This window comes from Dermacentor andersoni, chromosome 10 (assembly GCF_023375885.2).
Source record: "Dermacentor andersoni chromosome 10, qqDerAnde1_hic_scaffold, whole genome shotgun sequence".
In the NCBI taxonomy this organism is placed as follows: domain Eukaryota; kingdom Metazoa; phylum Arthropoda; class Arachnida; order Ixodida; family Ixodidae; genus Dermacentor; species Dermacentor andersoni.
In genome coordinates, this window is record NC_092823.1 from 7,187,415 (window position 1) to 7,207,748 (window position 20,334).

Genomic DNA, 20,334 nt, shown 5'->3' on the forward strand with positions numbered 1-20,334 from the left:
GGGGGATACAATTCACACATGATATTGTAATAAAAATGACTGAAGGCAACAATCAAGCACAGATTTCGGTAAAAGAAACACTTTGCAAAAAGAAATATGAAAAGTAATTGGGGTGAGAGTACATGGTACAATTCATATTTGCTGGACATGGCACTTTTCAACAAGGCACAAGTGGCAGGTGGGTGCGGGTAAATGGACATTTAGAAATTATACATATATATAACACAGGCCAGTCAAGAAGTGGCAGCTGAACATTTTATACATTTAAAAATGTGCGCAGGGCTGATTGGAAGGCAGACGGGTCAGTGATTGTAACAACATCTAGAGGTAGGGCGTTCCATTCATTCACTGATAACACCAAAGGGGAATTTTTGAATTTTTTGGTCCTAGCAAATATGGGAGACACTTTGCATACATGGTCATTGCAGGTGGACAGATAACGGGTGGGTAAGATGGGAGCAGATGAAAAAGATGAACCACAATAGTAAAGGGAGTGAAAAAAAGACAGACGGAAATATTTCCGTCGTGTGTCAAGATCCGGAAAATTAAGGGTCTGCTTTAATGCCGACACACTTTTATATGGAGAGTAGGAGCGCAAAATAAAGCGGGCAGCCTTATTTTGAATTGATTCGATGCAATCAGAAAGGTTAGCAGTGTAGGGGTTCCAAATAATTGAGGCGCAATCGAGGGTTGTTCTGATAAGGGAGATGTGTGCACGAAGTCTTGTGTCACTGTTTGCAAGGTACAGACGGCGTTTTAAAAAGCCAAGTTTTTGATTGCCTTGTTAGTAATATGCTCAACATCCATGGCCCAGCTTAAATAAGATGTAAGAATAACGCCCAGATATTTAAAGGAAGAGGTTCGTTCGAGTATGCAATTGCGTAGAGTGTATACGTTAGATGGAAAGGTTAGCTTGGAAGAAAGTGTCATGACCTTAGTTTTATCTGCATTAATTTCCATCTTCCATACACGACACCATTATGCTAATGTGGTTAAATCTTTTTGTAATATGGCAACGTCCTCAGGGGTGGTTATCTGTCTGTAATTACACAATCATTGGCAAACAGCTGTATTGTTGAAGTTATATTCGTAGCTATGTCATTAATATATATTAGGAATAATAATGGGCCTAACACTGACCCTTGAGGCACCCCTGACCTAACGCGGCAAAAAGTAGATTGGTTGTTATTAATAGTTACCGATTGAGAGCGACTAGATAAAAACTCGCTAATCCACTGGGTAGTTTTCTCATCTAACTTAAGGCTGTTTATTTTCATGATTAGCCGTTTATGGGGAACACGATCGAAGGCTTTCGAGAAATCAATAAATACTGCATCAGTATAAAGCAAATTGTGCGAAGAGTCATGTAGGTCAGTGGTTAGTTCAAACAACTGTGTTTGGCAAGATCGTTTGTATCTGAAGCCATGCTGATTTTTGAATAACAGATTGTTTGCATTAAGATGACTCATAATGTGGGAGTAAATTATATGCCCAAGGAGTTTACAACGAACTGATGTCAGTGAAATCGGGCAGTAATTGCTTGGACATGAGGGCTCACCAGATTTGAATATAGGTATGCACTCTTATGTACCATAAAAAATGGAATATAGGTTGAAATTTTTTTCAAGGAAACTGTGGCAGCAAGTTCACCCTCGTCTTACATACCAGTCATTTTTTACAAGTTTATACATACTATTTTTCACCCCCATTACTTTAGAATTAAAGCTTGGGGGGTCAACCCATATTCCGGTCCAACCTACATTCCAGTTTTCACGGTACCTGTTTTTTTGGGGAAGAAGGTTCAGCTTGGGAGCTCTCATCTAAATACATGGGAATGAAAAAAAATCTTTTTTTCAACAACCACTGCACCAATTTTTATAAAATTTGTTGCATTTAAAAGAAAAATTCATATCTAGTGACCACAGGGAAAGAATTTTTCAATTAGGCCGCTATTTTTTAAAACAAAACTTGTTGAAAATATTAAAATGGAAGAAAATAGAGCTGAAACATTATGTTTACCACTCTAACTCAGCAATAAAAAGTTATATCATACCTCTGTCAACTGTACTTAATACATCTAAAGTGAACAAAATTGATATATTACACACCTCTTTGAAATACACTGCTAACTTGTGAGTAGAACTTTTGAAAAACTCTTGTAAACATTGCAACCATTCTACTTAAGCTGTGAATTCATATATCACAAGTGTCTACCTTGGATTCTATAACAGATGCCGTATAGAGAAAGTAGGATCTGTTTGTGGTGTACTGGTTTGTGGTGCGACGAGTTTTTAAACTTCATGCTTCAATTTTGTTTAAACTTACTAATTTTCCCAAATTTTTGTAAAAAGACACATTAATCCCTAAATTGAAACTCTGCTTCTTAACGTCAATATAAATTTCTATCTCAACTGTAGCAAATTCCATTCAAATCAGTCCAGCGGTTGTCTAATGAAAGTATTTCTGCATTTTATATGTACTATTTGAATAGCAAAATCATAGTTGGCCCTTATCTAAAGCTTCCTCTTAAAGGGACACTAAAAAGCAGATAAATAAATAAATAAGTTGAGCCACATTATCATCTTGTGCTTTTTCAACAACAATGAATTGTCAGCTTTAAGGTGCAGCACTGACAGCGATATCAAGGTCGAGCAATGCACATTGAACTACTCAAACAATGTTCGAACTATGTGCAGGTGCGACTACATGCGAAAGTGGCATACGCAGATGCACCAAACTATCTGGCACCCTTGAAAGCTTTGACATGCTGTGCAGGGCCTGTAATTACATTTGCAAATGTTCCACTGTGCTGCTCATAAACATAGGTGCTAGTAAAATTACGCAGCTTTCAGATTATTTAAAGGAAAATGGGACGTTAGCTAAGTGCTACAAAGGAAACCCACATTGGTTCTTCGAAAAGAAAAGCTTTTTCCTTTATTAGTTACTTCTCTCCACCTTGCAGGTTTCCACAGAACTATTACCTCAAGCTTTAAGATTGTTTCACACTTCTTATCAGACTGAGAAGATTTAAGATAAAAAGCACGCCCCACGAATGAAATCGTTCATTACATTTGTTTGAATACTACAATTGCAAAAATTATATATAAGAAATAATTCAGTGAAGAAAATCAGACCTAGTCTGAGCAACTATGGCGGTTCATTATTATAGCATCTCCCTCGCACATATGGCATAGGCAAAACGTGTGGCATACATATACCTAATTATATGCGGAACATCAGGGCAGCGGCAACACCAAGTCCGCAAATCCGCCTGGAGTGGCCACATAATTGCTATCACAATAAAAGCCAATTTTACAGTGAGAGGAGGCTTGACAAACTTGAAAAAACATAAAAACGAAAGACAAATGGTGATGCTGTCTTTCAGTTGCTGCAGCCATGGAGCACATGTTTTGGCCGAGTTAAAAGACTAATGATGAAGACGAACTTCATCATATCCTAAAGAAGCCAACAAAAGTTTCACTACACCACAGCAGCCCAATACAAAAAAAAATTACGTTTGACACCACACTGATGTTTCAGCACTGTCATTTCAGCACGAAATTTGAAAACTGGAACTGGCTGTAATTTTTTTTTTTTTGCAAAGCATTCGTTGCCTCCTTCCAGGCACTTAGGAAAAGGTCGTTAGGTAGGAAGCTATACTTCCAGTCTCGCCACACCTAAGTTCTCAATAATGAAAACAAATGCACGACTGACTGGAATCGAACCTCTGCCTTTGAGCAGAGCAGTGCAATGCTCTTACCACTGCACATACACTCTTTTCATTCCAAAGTCGACTACCTCTTTGAAACGTTTGGCATGTGCATCATGTGATACTTTCCTGTGTTTTCTCGTGACAACTCGTGCTTTGATATGCTGTGTTAAACTGCACCATCTCCGGGATCAGCACATGTTCCCCAGTTATTTTTCTCATACTATAATGCTTTGATGATCAGTTCACGTCAAACAAGTTTTAGTGTTTCATTGTGGGAGAGCAAATACCATTGTAATTTTAACATACACGACATGACACAGCCGTGGATACATCACACAGTATAACACGAAGTCGCAAGGCAACATCATAATCCATGTTTCTTTCATTTATGTCCATTCAGTACCTCTGTAGAACCCAAAAAAGTCGCAGTTTCGCCTGGAAGGTTATACGCTAATTGCAATAGCAAAATAGTAGATAGCCATACAAAGTAAGGATAATAGTTTTCTTGGCCGTATAAACTTGTATAAATATTCGCTTACTAACTAAATTAACAAGCACGGTGCCACGCACATGCACGCACATGTAAACATGAACACATCTCGCTCAATGAGCGCGGAAACTCGCTGTCAAAATGTTAGAGAGTAATCGCGACAGCAGCAGTGATCGAATTGACCTTTATGCATCCCTCGCTTCATGCATCCCTCGGGCGTGACATCGCTGTCGGCATGAGCTTACCTCGTCTTTTTGCACAGGTACTTTTCGGAGCCCTACTGCTTCCGTGGCCCGGCGGTGGTTTCTTCGATGTGACTGGGAACCTGCCACCGCCTTCAGTTTCTATGTGGCAAACGGACGCGTGCTTCGCCGCACAATTATCGCCTTTCCCGGATATCAACGAACAGCCGCCCACTTTGGATACATTCACTCATCTGGCCTGGCAACCGCCTATGTCAACTGATACAAGAGGGGCGGAGGCACTACTTAAGCTGTGCTTCGATGGACTACTGCCGGGGCGCGACATCGCTGTCGGCATGAGCTTACCTCGTCTTTTTGCACAGGTTAGTTACCGAACCCCTACATCTTGTTACCAGTGTTCTGACCGATGTGTGATTGCGGTGTCGTGCCCCGACAGTCTATTGGATTACGTGAGAAAATGTATCAGTTTACATGCTTTTGCCTACCGTGCTTTCTCTGGATTACATTTACTTCTCTCCGGGGATGTCGAAGTAAACCCTGGCCCAGGTACAGATGCTGGTAGTGCTGAAGGAAGTGCTAGTATTGAAGGCATTTATGCTATCGTCCGCAGGCTTGAGCGAGGCCAGACTTGCTTTTTCACCAAGCTTGAAGTTGTCAAGAGAGATCAGTCTGCTCTCGCTCTTTCGCTACAAGAACTACAGAACACAGTCGCTGTTCTTCAAAGTGACCTACTTTCAGCCAAAGAAGATTCCTAAAAAAATCTGCGACAAATGGTCGAAATTAAAACATCCCTTGAGGTTACAAACAACAGGTCGCGCAGAAATAACTTGATAGTTTTTGGCCTATGTGATTGCGAAAATGAAAGTTGGAGAGACTCTGAGAAAAAAGCCATTGCGTTTTTTGAAACTGAGCTCGAACAGACTATTACAACAGAAGATATTGAACCTGCTCATAGGCTGGGAAAGTTTCGCGAGGGAAAGAACCGGCCAACTATTGTCAATTTCTGTAGATTTAAAGTTAAGGAACAAATTTTGTCGTGCGGATCCAGGCTGAAAGATAAGGAATATGCAATTCAAGAGGATTTCAGTCCTGCTATCAGATATGCACGATCAAAACTGGTTGAATATGCTTTAGCGACAAATCTCTCATTTAAACTATGTTTCGATAAACTGCACATGGGCAACAAAATCTTTGGCTATGATAGCGGAAAAAAGGTGGTAACCGAAATAAGATAGCTAAAGGTCAAGCATTGTGCAGAACCTAAAACCTTGCGTACTGGCGCGAAAAATAACACTTCTTGTTATCTTACACTTAATCTTCTGTTAGTTAACTGCCGAAGCTTGAAAAATAAGGTCGATGAGTTTGCAGCTTTACTTTCCGCTGTTCAACCGCACATAGTGATCGGAACTGAATCCTGGCTTCATGAATTCATCGCCAATAACGAGGTATTTCCGTGTGGTTATGATGTTTACCGGTGTGACAGAAACACACATGGTGGCGCCGTTTTTCTTCTCATTAATGAGTGCCTTCACAGTACTGAACTCCCTACTTCTTTCAATCACTCTGAATCCATATGGTGCAGGGTTAGAATGAGCAATGGCAATTACCTTCCTGTTGGGTCTTTTTACTGGCCTCCTAGTTCTTGTAATCTGGAATCATTTACCGAGCTATCAAACTTTTTAACTACCGTAAATACTGAGTATATACTTGGGGGTGACTTTAACATGCCTGCTGTTGTCTGGGAAGATGGCAAACCTGTGTTCACAGACTCGACTGCCCTATCTCTTGCCTTTTCAGAGTTTATTATAACTAATGATCTAACCCAATTCGTCTCCGAATGCACGCGACGAGATCATTTTTTTGCCAGCACTTTAGATTTGTTTTTTGCTAGCTCCGAGTCGTTGATCCAAAATGTAGCTGTCATCCCTGGTATCAGTGATTACGATTGCGTTGTTGCCACGTCTAGTGCCGCTTCAGTTAGACCAGCCCATAAATATCCTAGAAAGGTTTTTTTCTACGACCGAGGGGATTACATGTCTTTATCACGAGAACTTTCAAATTTCTTCCCTATTTTTTATGAGGTCAGCCAGTCAGTGGACATAGATGAAGCTTGGATTCTTTTTAAAGATAAATTAAAGGCTTTAATTGAAAAATACATACCTTCCAAACCTTTCACAACTAGACGCTGGAAAGATAAACCTTGGGTAGATAAGAAAATTCGCTCGCTAATTAACAAAAAACGCCGCCTGTATGCTTCGTATTTGAAGACTCGCAATCAGTCTGTTTTCCATGAAATGCGTCATGTGAACTACAATATTAATCAAGAAATAAAGGTATATAAACAAACTTATATCTCATCGCTTGATGCAAAGTTGAGGGATAATCCTAAAGAATTTTGGAAATTTGTTAAAATAAATGGTAAAGTGGGCACCACTGTCCCTATTTTGTCAGTTGGCGAGAAAACAGTGCTTGATGATTATGAGAAGGCTTGCTGTCTGAATTCCTATTTTAAAAGCGTTTTTTCTGAGACGTACACTGGTGAACTGCCTGAAATACAAGAAATAGTCTACGAGAATATGCCTATGGTTACTGTCACATATAACGGCGTTCTGAAGCTTATTTCCAATCCGAACAACAAATCGGCTGGCGGTCCTGATGGTATTCCGTCGCAGGTATTGAAATCCTGCTCTCAAGAAATTGCGCATTTTTTAGTAGCTCTGTTTAATAAATCATTAAATACCATTTCTTTCCCTGCAGAGTGGAAGGTAGCCCACGTCGTTCCCGTTCATAAAAACGGTTCCAAAAATGTACTAGAAAACTACAGGCCTATTTCTCTAACATGTGTATGTTGCAAAACAATAGAACATTATATACAGTGCTGTGATGAAACACCTTCAAAGCAATAATTTCTTTTCAAATTTTCAACATGGATTCAGGCCTGGCTTGTCATGTACGACTCAACTGGTAGAGTTCTCTTATGATCTCTTTTACTCTTTTGACCTTGGATTTCAGGTAGACTGCGTATTTTTGGATTTCCGGAAAGCTTTTGACACCGTTTCTCATGGATTGCTTTTACATAAATTATCTTGTCTCGGTATACAACCTGCAAAAAAAAGTACATTGGATTGGAAATTACCTGTCTGGACGAACACAGCATGTTTTAATAAACGGCACTAAATCATCACCTGTCACCGTAACATCTGGCGTGCCCCAAGGGTCTGTTTTGGGGCCTTTGTTATGTTTAGTTTTTATAAATGACATTGTCCACAATCTAGAATGCAAAGTGAGGTTATACGCTGATGATTGTGCCATATACAAGAATGTCAAAAATGATTGTGATGCTAGTAGTTTGCAGAATGATCTAAACGAAATTCATGCTTGGTGCATTAAGTGGGGCATGTCTTTGAACAGTGCTAAATGCCAACTTGTGTCAATCACCCGTAAACGCTTTCCTGTGAGATCAGTGTATAAATTGGACGGACTACTTCTTCAAAAGGTCCAACACTACAAATACCTCGGGGTCTATTTTTCAGAAAATTTAACATGGAACAGACATATTGAATACTTAAACTTAAAATCATCTCATATGCTAAACCTTGTTAGACGTAACTTTTATAACGCCCCCCAGAAAGTAAAAGAACTGCTTTCCATAACAAATGTTCATCCGGTAATTGAATACGCTTGCCAGGTATGGGACCCTCAAAGCTCTAAACTTATAGAAAAGCTTGAACGCGTCCAAAACCGTGCTTCAAGATTTGTTTCTCGTAATTATACTTCCGTAGCAGTATTACATTAGTTAAAGAGGACCTTGGTTGGAAAACACTAGCACACCGCCAATTAACTGCAAAATTAGAACTTTTTTTCCTAATTTACTCTGATCTCACAGGAATAAATAAGAACTTGTACATTTTCTCTCCCCGCTTCATCTCTAAACGATGTGATCACGAGCTGAAAGTTCTTGAAATGCGCTGTCGCACCGTCGCACGCTTTCACTCACACATGCAGCATACAGTGCGCGCCAATGATTTTGTTGCCTTTGGACTTTATACAGAACCTCACGGTGAAGGCAGAAATGTGCCTGGAGTGTAAATACAATTGATAAAATTGGAAAGTCCTCAGCTCGTGTCAAACGGCCAGAGTAGAAATCATGCCATCGGTGTAACACGATCGTCGTCTTTCTACTGTCGTCCCGCACACGCTTGCATCAGACAAATACCGTATTTATTAGAATGTAGGCTGATAGTTTTTTTTTCAAATAATCATATTCCAAACTCTAGGGTCGGCTTAGATTCGAGGATTTAAAAAAAACACGCAAGTTTTTCATTGAAACTGCCAAATATGGTGCGTAGCTAGCACCATCTAGAAAAGTCAGTATCGCATCCGCTACTAGCCGTGCCAGTAGCCAACCGTACACAAGCGAGGTCGACATTTTGACCTGTGTCGTGTCGGCTATATTGGTGTGCAGCGTGGTGTTATCGCGATGGCACCAAGCAGGAGATGCCACTAAAGTGCCGCTTTCAAGCAAAAAGTTGTGATAGCCGCAGAGGCATCGTCGAACCTTCAAGCCGGGCGGGACTTCGGCATTGACGAGAAAAACATCCATCGTTGGAGGAGACGACGACAGCAGCTTTTTGCGTGCGCCACAACGAGGATGGCATTTAGTGGACCAAAGAAAGGCTGTCGCCACGAAGTGGAGCAGCGACGACGACGTTGAATGAGCTCTGCACATTCAGATTCAATAAATAAATTTCTGAACGCTGTCCTCGTTTTTTTTGTTCGGCAGATTTCTGCTTTTTTCTGCACGCAGCCCAAGAGTGGAACAACCTTTTTTTTTATATCACCCTCATCCATAATATTTCTCTATTCAAGACAGCTGTTGAAGAAAAACATCCATCTAGTCATGACACCTAAAGACATTTTCGTGCCCACCCTTCAACTAACATTTCGACTGTTGATGTATTGTAAGGACAAGAAAATGAACACTGATGCTTAATTACTTCCCGAGTGCAAGAAAGAGGCCATCTCACGCACGCCTGGGCTCACATGAACAACGGAATAATGCCCACTGGTACTACAACCTTCATAACCGAGATGTAATGTACCACCCCATTCGACAGCTTTGGATCTCTACCTTTGTGCATTTCTTTTTCTTGTCAATTCACCACTGAAACAATGGTTTAACCCTCGAATATTGATACGGAACAGCCACCACAGTGTGGCTGCACACTGAGGAGGAAGATAATTTGTCGTGAAGTCGAAGCGGCACAACCAGCGGCCCCTTCATTCCCGTCACCTGATCATTCTCCGGTGACAATCTCTTTGATCCAGGCCGTCGTCCGTCAAGAGTTGTCCAACGTCGGCCTGCAATCCATTCGTTCCGTACGCTCAGAACCTCTTTCTCCATGCACGTCCCCACCTCGCTCTTCTTACTCCTCTTATGGACAGCGCAACCACTCTAAATGGCGAAACGTGGACGACAAGCCGATCTGTTTTAACTGCCGACGCATAGGACATGTCGCTCGCCACTGCCGCAGCCACTGGACTTCTCCGACTCGCTATTCTCCTTATTACCACCCTCGCCCCTCAAGCGCGTCCTTTTCCTTCGCTCCTTCTATGCCTGCCTTATCACCGGACCCTGCGACACCTTTGCCATGACCCCGCTACTCCCGCTCGCCTTCTCCCTCCTGCCGTCAATCTCGTTCGCCCCCGTCACACTATGCTCCTTCTCCGGCCTAGTAGCCGCACCCCCAACCGGAAAACTAGACAGTGCAGCTTGATGGAGCTGCAATTGGCTCGAAATCCTTGCTTCACCTTACCCGCGAACAAGAATCTCTTGGACGTTCTCGTCGACAATGTTCCTGTCTGCGCATGGATCGACACCGGGGCGCATGAGTGCTGCTCTTCGCCATCGGCTCAAGAAAGTTCTGACGCCTGCCCTGAACCGAGTTGTACAACTTGCCGAAGGAGGGACTGTCGCTATTGTTGGCATATGCTCTGCCCGACTCACCATGGCTGAGAGACACACCGTCATCTTCTTCACCGTCATCGAGCATTGCCCTCCGAAACTTATTCTCGGTCTGGATTTCCTTGCCAATCATTCTGCACTCATTGACTGTTTGGCCGATTCACTTCGCCTTGACTTGCCTCTTCTTGCTGACCCTGTGGACCCGCCTCCAAGCCAGTTGAGCTGCATGGATTTTATTCGCCTGCCGCCTCACTCTGTGACACACATTGACTTGTTGTCCTCACCAGCTGTACCTGACGGTAATTACGTGGTTGCACCAATTCCGGCCGTTAAATTTACACATGGTGTTGCCGTGCCGCACAATGTGCTGACAATTACTGGCAACTGCACCTGCCTTCCCCTTGTCAATTTCGCGCTAACCGTGCAAGTTCTGCCTCAGGGGATCTCATTGGCTATAATTAGCGCTTTGCAGGATGATGAGGTCAAGCCATCCACAGTGGAAGATCGTTACAGCTCAACCCATACCGTGACGTCATCGCACGGTCCTGACGTCGACATTAAGAAGATGGTCTCCTCTGACCTTAGACCTGCTCAAGCTGAAGGCTTTTGCTGCATTCTTGAAGGCTATCGCGACATTTTTTGCTTTCACAATCAAACCTTAGGTCAAACGTCCATTGTGAGCCATCGCATAAATACTGGCGATGCGAACCCTATTCACTGACGTCCATATTGTCACGTGGTAGTGACGTTAAAGAACACAGTAGCAGTACTGTGAAAGAGAAAACTAGCTTTTATTGGGCGAACCTGTGCCCACAAAACAGGCTACACTTAAAGCACAACGATAGCGGCGAACACAGTCGGCGATCGTCGAAAATCTGATCAGCGAGGCAAGCGCGTCGGCTTTTATACAGCAGTCGTCGAATGTTCCAGACTAATCGTTCGGACCCGCGTGCCTTCCGCAATGTTCTACACCATTCGCGTCACGCGATGAAATCAGATAACACAACGTTCGGCGACAACAGACAGCCGGGTAGAAGCATCGATAACTTTCCAGAAACTTCGGATACATGCAGGCGCGTCCCGCGCTGTGCGATTACATTTGTTAGGTGGCGAAACGTGGTCGCCCGATAAAGATAAGTACACGTGTCAATATCATGTTCCTGCGTCGGAACGAGCTGGGTGCAGCGGTGGCCTAGAGGTAGAGTATCCGCCTCGCGTGCAAGGACCGTGGTTCGAATCACGGTGCCACACAATTTTCCAACGGACTAACAAAAAAAAAAATAAAAAATCCGAGTGTTGATAACATTGCATAAACAGGCCTGGAGTGCGGCCTGATCCCAGTGACCAGAACCGGTAACGCAATCCCACACCAGAGCAGGACTGGCCACCCTGGTGCAGTACTTGGCCACAACCTCCTATATGAATACAGCTGTTATCTAATGGGAAGTAAAAAGGATGCTTGAAAAGGACATTATCGAGCCTTCCTGTAGTCCCTGGGCTTCTCCTGTCATACTTGTCAAAAAGAAGGATGGAACGTGGCGCTTTGTGTATATTATCGCCACCTGAACAAAATCACAATAAAAGATGTGTACCCATTGCCACGTATTGATGACGCTCTAGACTGCCTGTACGGTGCCACCTATTTTTCTTCTATCGACTTACGATTCAGCTACTGGCAGATATCCGTTGATGACATGGACCGAGGGAATACTGCATTTGTTACCCCTGACAGCCTTTATCAGTTCAAGGTGATGCCTTTCAGTCTCTGTAACGCGCCCGCCACCTTCGAACGAATGATGGACTCTGCTTCTGGGGTTCAAGTGGTCCCCCTGTTTGTGCTATCTGGACGACGTCATCGTTTATTCGCCCACATTCGACACGCATCTAGACCGTCTTTCAGCGATTCTTGATGTGTTCTGCCGCGCCGGTCTCCAGTTGAACTCATCAAAATGTCACTTCGCTTGCCGCCAAATCACCATCCTTGGACACCTCGTGGATGCCAGAGGCATGCGACCTGATCTGGACAAAATTCGCACCATTACGGACTTTCCTGTTCTGAAGTCTACCAAGGACGTTCGTAGTTTCGTAGGGCTGTGCTCTTATTTCCGACGCTTTGTGAAGGATTTTGCGACCATCGCACATCCCCTTACCAACCTCTTGAAGAAAGATGCCCTTCTTTCTTGGGGTCCTGACCATGCCGCATCTTTTTCGCAGCTCACTACTCTCCTTACCCCGCCTCCAATTCTGGCCCACTTTTACCCGTCTGGTCAGGGCGTAGGAGCAGTGTTAGTACAATGCCAGCATGGACATGATCGCGTTATAGCCTATGCCAGCCGACTTCTATCACCCGCCGAGCGCAATTATTCAATCACAGAGTGCGACAGCCTCGCTCTTGTGTGAGCTGCTGCGAAGTTTCGTCCATACTTGTACGGATGCCCATTCTGTGTCATCATTGATCACCATGCTCTCTGCTGGCTATCCTCGCTCAGGGACCCCACGGGACGACTCGCTCACTGGGCATTACGCCTGTAAGAATATATCTTCTCCATGGCATATAAGACAGGATGCTTGCATCATGATGCCGATTGTTTGTCCTGCTGCCCCGTCGATGAACTGGCTGGAGCGGACGCTATCGCTTGCGTTTTCTCAGTGTCCCAGTTGCTTCAAATCAGCAACGAGCAACGCCGCGATCCTTCATTACAAGCCCTCATCGACCATCTGGAATCAATGCCTGGCGACGTCTCTCTCCAAATGTTTCTCCTCAAGGAGGGGGCATTATACCGCCGCAATTCCGATCCACACGGCCTTGACCTTCTGCTCGTCATTCCATCAGACGTGCGTTCAACTGTCCTCCACTAACTTCACAATGCTCCCTTGGCTGGACACTTGGGCGTCTCGCACACATACGACCGTGTACGCTGTCGATTCTTATGGCCGGGTCTCGCCCGCTCCGTGCGGCGCTACGTTGCCACTTGTGAGCCCTGTCAGCACCGGAAGAAGCCTTCCACACTTCCAGCTGGATGTCTCCAGCTGATCGACATCCCATCCGAACTGTTTTTTCGTGTTGGTCTAGACCTTCTTGGACCATTTCCTCTCTCGGACTCTGGAAATAAATGGACGCCGTCGCTACTGATTATGCTATGTGGTACGTAATCACCAAAGCTCTTCCAACAAGTTGTGCTACTGACGTTGCTGACTTTCTTCTCTATGACATCATTTTAGTGCACGGTGCTCCGCGCCAATTACTCACTGACCGTAGCCGCAGCTTTCTCTCGGCAGTCGTCGAGGACATCCTCCGCTCCTGCTTGGCAAAGCATAAGTTCAGCACGTCCTACCACCCACAGACCAACGGCCTCACGGAGCACCTCAACCGGACCATCACCGACATGCTTTCGAAGTAGGTTGCGACTGACTACCATGACTGGGATCTTCACTTACCATATGTGACGTTCACATATAATTATTCGCGTCATGACACCGCCGACTATTTACCATTCTATCTCCTATATGGCCGAGAACCCGCGTTGCCCTTGGACACTTTGCTGCCCTCGGGCACACGTTCCGCCACTGAATACGCCCGCGACGTGATCACACATGCCGACCATGGACGCCAGCTCGCCCGCACCCATCTCGAGAGCTCACAGGAGCATCAGAGACGCCTCTATGATTGCCACCATCGTGATGTGCACTTTTCTACAGGTTCTCTGGTGTTTCTCTGGTCACCCATTCGACATGTGGACTTTTCCAAAAAGCTGCTGTCGCGCTACACAGGCCCATACCGTGTAGTGCAACAAGTGACTGATGTCACGTATGAAATCATCCCCGCCGACCTCTCAACGCCATCGTCAGCTGCAAGTGACATTGTTCACATGGCGAGACTAAAGCCATACCAAACACCTTTCACCGCGGATGTGTAGACTAAGCACCGGGACGGTGCTTCTACTACCTGGGTGATGGTACGGAACAGCCGCCTCAATGTGGCTGCACTGAGGAGGAAGAAGACGACGTGTGCCCCGTTTGATATAGCATCGCCCCTTTGGCCTCCGTTAGCTCCCCTGTAAATAGATTGTAAATAGCATTCGGCATCAGCTACACGTAACAATATCCTGACTCCCCACTGAGACAAAGTGACAGAGCCCCAAAGCATGCTCCAGCTACTGCAAAACATTTAGGCTACATACTTAATTGTCATAGAACAATGGGTTCGCAATGTCTCTTTTTTACCAGAGTAACTCTGGAAATGCAGGGAGTGTACTTAAAATACAAAATGAGTACACTCAGAAGTAGCAGGGACAGGCCTGCGAGTTATTTTGCGCATAGCTGTGAAAAGGGGGAGTAAAAACACATGTACCATGCACTAACTCCGTCGACACATTGTTCTGTCGTTATAAAATAGTATGAAACATGTTTGATTTTCGTTAACTTTGTCCTTATTTCTTTGGCAAGGAACAATTTATAGTGTTTATTAAAAGATTGTCTGTCATGCACATACAACACAGTGACTCGCACCAACAGCACTGATAGGTGGCTTGTTCTGCATTGGTGCACAGGATACTATCTGAAGTACCTAAGGTTTATATCACCATCTTTGCTCAATATATGCCAACAGAGAGATGTTGGCTTCGCTGCACTGACCACAAAACAAATGCACAAATTTTTTCTAACTTTTACTTAATGTTATTATTTTACATTGCCCTTAGTACCACAGAATGGCGATTCTTAGCTTTATACATTGTGTTATTATCTTCATTACTTTGTGATCTGTGTCCACATTTAGTATTTTATGTTTGCTTAGTGTGCTACACATTTCATAATATGTATTCATTGAATTATTGCTTTCTTTGTATTTGTACTAATTAGGCATCCATATCTTCTAATGCATATTCACTTTTATTTGACTTTATTCTGTAATGGATTAGTGTACATTTGCAGACATCTGGCCTGCAAACCCACTGCCATGCACATGGTCCTTCAAGTGGTTTGTAGCCACATTTACCCTGAGGGACTCACAACTGCCGTTGGAAAATGAATGAATGAACGAATTCAATGAATGATGTTGTTGACTTGGTTCATGTAAATATTTGCCAATGCAATGCAAGTAAAGAGACGACCATTTTGTTTAATGCAGACTAGCATGATGATGGGAACTGTGGCTGAAGGCTCTCTTTTTTGCATTGCTCACGACAATATTCTAAATTAAAGGGGGAAAAGCTCAAGGAGGAAAGGGAATATAATGTGTAGAGCAACTGGTCAGTCCAAGAAATAACACCAAGGAAGCAACAATGCAGTCAAGGCTGCTAGACAAGCAGGTGCAGCGACAAAATTAGGCGAGGTTGTGTAAGACGAAGTGAGGATGGGAAGAGACTCTCTGTCGTGATGAGGCTGATGATGTATGAAGCGGCCTATGTACTTTGAGTTCGGCAGGAGGCCACACAGTACACATTTCTATTGAATGCACCAGTGCTTCCGGAATATGGTGCACCAGCAACTCGCTAAGCTGCAGAGAGGCCTCCCCTACCAACAATGAAGTGAACCAGTCACAGCCTCACTTATCTTGTAATTATACTAGTAGGGGCGTGCTGTACTGCACTGCACTTCATATTTTTTTCGGCAAACGCAAAGGCATTGCATATCTGCTTGAATGTCCACTGAACACCCGTTGAATGTCCTCAGCGTAATCGTCTTGGAGAGCCAGGCACTTTTATGGCCAGTTAAGCAATCTTGCTAGGCCCTCTCTTGGAACCTTTTCTTTGTACTACTGCGCACCTATGCCCGGACAGTGTCTTGTAGCCCCTGTGTATTAGCGAAATGCTGACCATGCAAGAGTCTCTTCACGGCTTCAAACAGGTGAATCCTCGGAAGGGGTCAAGTGCAGGAATTTGGAGAATGTGACGCATCTGTTCTCCATAATGATGCCTTCCACCGGCATGATGAAGGGGGGCGCTGTCAAAGAGACTTGTATATGGACATATATCATAAACTGTGACCTATCGTGCAAGACCTCTGCTGTCCTTACGTATCATATTGTCACCCAGCTATTACAACTAAAACAGTTTGGCAAAATACAGATTGGCAAAAAACGTCTGCCTTTAACGATGGCTGGTCCTTGGAGAGCCCGCGCGCAACCACGAACTTCGTCTTCTCACCTTTAGGGTCCCGTGTCAACACGTGCAAACTTATTTCGCGTCATTGCTCCCCTCTCAAAAGCGACCGGCCCGGTCGCTTCAAGGGCAGCGGGCGCACACATTGGGCAAGAGTGCCAACATGAAAAGACAAAAAAAGAACATACAGGAATGCACACAATGCTGAAGCGGTTTGTGAGGGTTCCTTAGCCCTGGCGTGCGTAGTACGGCTTCATCTGTACTACGTGGACGACTTCAGCACGGGGGCGGCGTCAGTTCGAACCAGGATCAGAGCTTTGAGGCACCACCTCGTAGTTCACATCACTGAGGCGGTGTACAACTTCGTAGGGGCCGAAGTAGCGGCGCAACAATTTCTCTGAGAGCCCACGGTGTCGGATAGGTGTCCACACTCACACGCGGTCAACTGGTAAGTACTGGACATTCCGTCGGGCCCGGTTGTAACGGTAGGCATCGGTATTCTGCTGGGTGCGGATGCGATTCCGAGCAAGCTGGCGAGCTTCCTCGGCTTTCTCGACGAAATCTTCAGTGGTGTCCTTCCTTGTGGTTTCGTGGTCTACCGGGAGCATGGCGTCTAAGGGGGTTGTAACGCGACGTCCGTAAACAAGCTCGAATGGTGTAAACTCGGTCGTCTCCTGCACAGCGGTATTGTAAGTAAACGTGACATATGGCAAAATTTCATCCCATGTTTTGTGTTCCACATCAATGTACATGTCGGCTAATGTTCTGTTTAGGCACTCTGTTAAGCCGTTAGTTTGGGGATGATAGGCTGTGGTCTTTCGGTGGTCGAAGTGCGTCAGTGTGATGACTTGTCGCAATAACTCCGCTGTAAACGCTGCACCGCGGTCAGTAATGAGCACAGCGGGTGCACCGTGGCGAAGCACAATGTTGTGGATGAAGAAGCGCATGAGATGGTGCCAATTCGTCCTATTCATCCTCGAATTGGCCGAATGCAGACCGTGCACGGATAGGGAACTCCTGCATCACTACTGCTCCAGCGATTTCGGTAAGTGTTCATTTCGACACGACCTGTGCTGCACACGTAACCTCCAACCATGAGCCAGAGACATAATATCAGCACAAATTCGGGATTTACATCAATCCGTTTGTTCAGGTTGTCTATGGGTTCACCTGCATCGATAACAGCGGCTTAATTCGGGCTCCGAAATGTACAACAACACTTGGGACTGCTCCTGGCTTGGAACAACCGAATACAGAGCGATTACAAGTCGTACTTCCATATAATTACGTGTGTAAGGCGTTCGGCTCGGTTATTTTCCTGTTCCCGTTTCAATTTATATGCTGATTGAGAGCTTTTAAGACCTGTGCGTCTTCTTTCAGCCCATCAACGCTTTCTTTGTTTTAATTGTTTCCTCAAGGGAATAGCTGTTACCCGTAAGAGTCCAGCATTGTGAGCAATTCAAGTAGTTCGTCTGCCTCGTCTGCTACTATAAAACCTTTGTTCGCCATGCTGCGAATTGTGGCTTAATGTATGAGCATGCACTTGTTGCAATAGGTCTTCCCTTTGGAAGCGATCAAGAGCAAAAAAAGGAAAGTGTGGGTAGTCTTACATGCGGCCTGCGGTTTTTGCCGTCTGCTAGGCATATAACCAGGCGTCAGGGTCTTTATTATCTTTCTTTTCGCCGAGTCAAAGGCAAATATGTTATGACTGCTTCGTTTTTCTCGTAGTTCCTCTCGATGAGGAATGAATTGCAGCCATTTTAATTCGCTTCATGGATGTGTTCTCCACCGTCCCCGCATCGACGAAGATATCGTTGAACAGGTATTCTTTATAGCGGGCTGTCTTCGCGGCAATGTCTTTAACCGAAAAATCGTAATATTAGATGGCCCCGTATTTATGGACAACACCCCCCAAGCTTTCGCGTCATTCCACAAAGGACCCTCAAGGGTAATGACACTCGTTAAAAGTGGTTGTCTGCTGTGGCCGCGCTTAACAGACTAGACCACGCGCACAAGCTTTCGTCTGCTTTAAATAAGATTCTCGCGGCGACAAGGTTACGACCGTTCCCAACCCCGCGCCCCCTGAAAGGAAAAAAAAGGAAGATAAAAACTTAGAAGTCACAAACGAAAATACACAGCAGCAATAAGGCGAAGTGTAAAGAGATAGAGGTCTTCGGGCTAAAGACCCGCGTGCGTATGGCTTGCGAAGTCTTGTTTATGACGTCTCAAAACTCTGTGTGCCACGCCACCACGCGGCCCGTGTCTGCATTCCCAGAGTGTCTCTTTTCAGATTATGATGAGAAAAAGAGGGCGAGGGAGCAGCGGCACATGGGGAAGGGGAGAGGGCAAGACGTTGAGCAGACGACAAACATAACTCGAACAAGCAGATGACGCACATGCGCAGACGCAAAGCACAAACGACGAAAAGGTTGCAGTAGAGGAGGAAGAGCGAGTGCATAGCTCTGCACTTGAAACACGTGAGTGCGATGATAAGCTTACGGGATGTAAACAGAAAGAAAGAAGAAGAAACAAAAACGACGTACTCATCACCCCAGCGACATCATCAAGGAGATGCTAGCTCCCTCCCTCTCTCACATGCCGAGATTCATGTCTCCGTGAAAGCGAAGCCAATAAACAAGATACAAGAAAGGAAGAAGTCAGGGAGTGCAGGCTCGTGAGTCTGCACCCTGGGTTCACTCCCGCGGTCTCACGCTCCTAGTGGTTAGCGAGCTCTGTTGTCACCAGAGGGCGCCACGATGCGCTGAAGTATAAGAAAAAGAAAAAGCAGAAGTGCCAGTGTGCTGTAGCAGAAGTTCATGCAACAGCAGCATCATCAAGCGGCCAGCCCTACGAACCACTGGCACAGCGGCTGGCTCGACGGTGTCTTGGCTACGGGCTAAAAATAAAGCTCGCGCCTTCTCTTCGCCTCGTTGTGGGCGTTGGAGGAGCTTCTCGAAGATTAGAAAGAAGGGACACGGCAGGCAGCAACTCGCCAGTTGGTGCAGGGGCAGAAATCTCAAATCTTTTTTCTCTCTCGCTAATGTTGAGGAGGGGGTGGGGGGAGGTAGGTGCCAGGGAGCAAAAGAAGAAAGATTGCTGGATACGAGGCTACGCGGATTATCTGTAACAGGCCACCCTGTGGAGAGATGCGACACAGCTGAAAATACGTCCCCTCTCCTGTATACCGCACATTTTTGGTCGAAGGGGAGAACTCGGCACAAAGTGTCTGTTGGCGGACCTGCCGACAACAACCGAGAAGAAATAGAGGGAAAGAAAACGGGAACAGAAGAAAACCACATCACTCCATTCGCTATGTTGCATGCACGCGCAACATTATCGGCGAGCTCCCTTTCCCCGTTCCCTGTCTAAAGGCTGGTGGGAATAGTGGCGTGCGTGGGAAGATGAAGTTGTTGGCGGGAAATTGGAGACGCCATATTGTTTCTGTTATACTGAACCGGCGTGACGCGTCGTCTGCTTGTGTCGAGTTTTCGTCTGCTCTGTACAACAACAGCTGACCCGCGCGTTTTTCGAACGTTTGGCTTTCGTCGGCGATCGACTACTGTAGAGTGGTGCACATCGCATCTGAAACGCAGTAGGTTCATTGGCTAATGCTTGCTTCTTGACATTTGGTATCAAGTCCAAATAGTCGGTAAATCTTGCATATTTCCGTTACAAACATTCTGTATCACTTAATGACCACCCTTGCACAGCCTATACTATCTACATAAACGTTCGCTACACAACAGTTACATTGTTCATCTGTAAAACATGGATGCTTGGCATTACTTGGACGTCAGCTACGCTCGAGTCTGCCAAATTTTTGATATCTTGATTCGCAATTTTACCTAGCCCGTCTAACTCCT

At 45.1% G+C, this 20,334-nt stretch overlaps 1 protein-coding gene across 4 annotated transcripts in view; it reads right to left on the bottom strand.

The window, feature by feature from the left end:
* Positions 1-20,334, bottom strand: part of LOC126519689 (methylosome protein WDR77-like) — a 262,463-nt gene that overhangs the window by 182,988 nt on the left and 59,141 nt on the right. The gene's annotated exons all lie outside the window — the stretch shown is intronic.